Raw genomic sequence first — 3,556 nt, forward strand, 5'->3', positions numbered from 1 at the left:
TACACCAGAAGGCAGGAGTACTCTTCCTCCAAATTCTAATTCGATCTGTTAACCATTCGGAATCCACCCGAAGCCCCCGGGACCCCGTCCAATCACACAAACCAGTCCCATAACTTAACACGGACCTGCTCGAGGTCTCAAATCACATTAAACAATGTCGAAATCATGAATTGTACTCCAATCCAAACTTTATGAACTTTGAAATTTCAAACTTCTACATTCGATGCGGAAACCCGTAAAATCACGTCCGATTGACCTTAAATTTTGCTCACAGGTCGTATTCGACATTACGGACCTACTCCAACTTCCGGAATTGAAATCCGACCCCGATATCAAAAAGTCAACTTCCGGTCAAACTTCTCCAAAAGCCTTCAAATTTCTATCTTTAGCCAAATGACTCCAAAGTGACCCACGGACCTTCAAATTCACTTCCGATCGCGCTCTCAATACCAAAATCACCATACGGAGCTATTCCCAGACTTAGAATCCCAAACGGACATCGATGACACTGAAATGCACTTCAACCCAAACTTATGAAATTTCTTCCAAAATGCTAACTTCCACAATAGGCTCCAAAACGCTCCCCGGTCATCCAAAACACGATGCGGACATACGCCCAAGTCCGAAATCATCATACGAACCTACTGGAACCTTCAGATCCCGATTCCGAGGTAGTTTACTCTGAAATCCAATCTTATTCAATTCTTTCAACTTAAAGCTTCCGAAATGAGAATTCCCTTTCCAAATCAACTCTGAATTCCCCGGAACTTAATTCCGACCATGTGTATAAGTCATAATACCTGAAGTGAAGCTGCTCATGGCCTCAAACTACTGAACGATGCACTAGAGCTCAAAATGACCGGTAGGGTCCTTACATTCTCTCCCACTTAAACATATGTTCATCCTCGAACGTGCTGAGAACTGCGCTGGAGTTGTCCGAAATCATTGTTTAACACCTCGTGCACCTACCCGTGCTACCACCACTCAGTTGAGCACATTAGCTCGATCAATTCTGAAGATATTCCCTTTTATTCAAGCAAATAAGCCTTAGAGCCCAATTCCAACATCCGGAATTCTCTGCTAGACCTGTTCCAACATGCGCTCACCGAATCAATAACTACACGCAAACACCAAAACATGACTGCATACCTTAGCTTAATTCACACCTTGCACTATTTTACTCATAGGACCGCAATAACATTCTCTGATCAATTTAGTCGAAATTCCATGACTCTAATGCTCCCATTGCACCCCATGACATACATAGGTCTTGCTCTAACTCTTACAATACCGCCACGATGAAAGAGATGGGTAGAAATTCATAACCAACTACTGAATCAATAAATCATTGGGTCTATACTCCTGACAAGAACCATCACCTCATTCTGAGCCAAATAATGGTCTTAGCTCCTTAATATACTTCATATAATCAGATTGCACTGATCCTAAATCCAATGATCTTGTCTCACCCAGTACGAACTGCTCAGGTAATAAGCCATCCCGGACATGATCAAAAGTCTCATATGATGCCACAATGTGGCAATAGGCTACCAATTCGAACGCGATACAAAGGAAAACGAACTCTGGAAAGGAAATCCAATTTCCCCGCTCATGAATCATACATGCGATGCGATCAACATAATTAAACAAACACCCCGCTCGCGAATCACACATGCAACGCTGATACACAAAAAATAGGAGTTATCCTCGGGAAAATGGGAAACAAAACACATAAAATAGATACAGGGAACTGTACTCAATATCACACTATTGCGGCGTACAACCCAATCCAAACAACATACCCATTGCGGCGTGCCACCCGATCCACACATAAAATTCACATAAGGAAATACACACCAAGCTAGATTTCTCATTACATCAAAATACCGAATGTTGGTCACCAGCACGTCAAGTGCATAATACCATCCCTGGGGAGACATATAGTGCTATAAGCTACAAACTCAAGCACAACTAAGGTGCGATATACAATCTGAATCTTAAGAGCCATTCTGCTCATATAACATCATCTCTACGTAGAACCTCACTACATAAGAAATTCACCAAGCCATCTCACGACTCACATGACGCAATACATCATTACATGAAATAGCTAACGACAAAATAACACCCCACCTACTCTTCCATAAGGAGCGCGTGGCTGAAATGAACACATCTGGCCTAATATAGAGCCCATTCACATTTAAATCCATCCACAGACCTCAAGATGATTCTGATCGCACTGAACCGGGTTAATAACCTTTCAAAGGTCAATAATCACCCCATTTTTCTCATAACACAAACAACCATCATAACCGGAGTAATCCTCCACAGTCCGCAACTCAATAAACTGTGTGCCCTCCATGCATCAATTCTCAATTTAACGACATCACTACAATCTTCATACTTGATTTAACTCTTCAATCAATCAAGTGGCTATATGCCACACTAATACAACCTTCCCGTGGGGCACGCTCCCACAACCTTCCGTAATAGATAACAAATCTATATATCTAAACCACCGGCCGCACTAACGCTGAAGAGCGATCAAGAATCCTTAACAAGGATGCAAAGCCTTTTTCACAAAACATTGATCTCAGGTGACGCTGAAGACAATACCAACTTACCTTAAACATCGAAACGCCTTTCCTGCTCATCCGAGCTCATGACATCCTTGTCAACACCGAAGTGCAACCTTGATCCTCACTTCAAATTCCATACCACTCACTGCACCCAACATGCCAATATACGATAGAACACGTTTTTCATCATAACTTCGGAACCACTAATAGATTAACACTTCATCATATAAAAACTTTTCACTTAACTCACTTTAAGAGAACCATAGCAACACACAGGTGAATTCTCATAACCATAGAATATGCAAATCTCTAAGTAGTGGTCTAAGCCACCATAGCCCTTCCGAGATCCGCCTATACATAACAGGCCATAACAGTAGAATACTTCTGAATAACATCAATTACGGCGGCCGACCGGCCTCACACGTACCGTCACAAATCACTTGCATAACTTGGTCCCGCTGCATGAACTAATCACTACCACCAATATGCCAATTCAACTATGTCTAATCAATCTATCTTCTTCCAATTTATCCTTGATTGCCTTAGTAATAATAATAACTCCATCCAACACATAACACGCTTCATTCGCACTCATCCTAAGTGACCTTGAATCACGAGACCATGCTGTCTCAGATCCCACGAACCGTTTCATACCTCCTAAATGCTACACTACAAGTCAAAACATCATAGAATATTCTGGTCCTCTTCTCATAAGTTGCTACAAAGCTTGATTCTTAACCGTACCTATAGGCTCAAAATCATTAGGCACCAAACTTTACCCCATGGAATCCACTAGGACCGTTGTTGAGAGCCACCCGCTCTGACTTGGCCCCGAATGTAATCAACTCCATGAATCATCTAGCACATGAATACCCTCACGACGAAGCACCCGACAAAATCACTTCCCTTGGAACCCGCATCTATACAAGGCATAAATCCTGAATCCTTTCCTAAGTTTGAACATGAGCCAATAAGGC

This window comes from Nicotiana tabacum, chromosome 8, assembly GCF_000715075.1.
Source record: "Nicotiana tabacum cultivar K326 chromosome 8, ASM71507v2, whole genome shotgun sequence".
In the NCBI taxonomy this organism is placed as follows: domain Eukaryota; kingdom Viridiplantae; phylum Streptophyta; class Magnoliopsida; order Solanales; family Solanaceae; genus Nicotiana; species Nicotiana tabacum.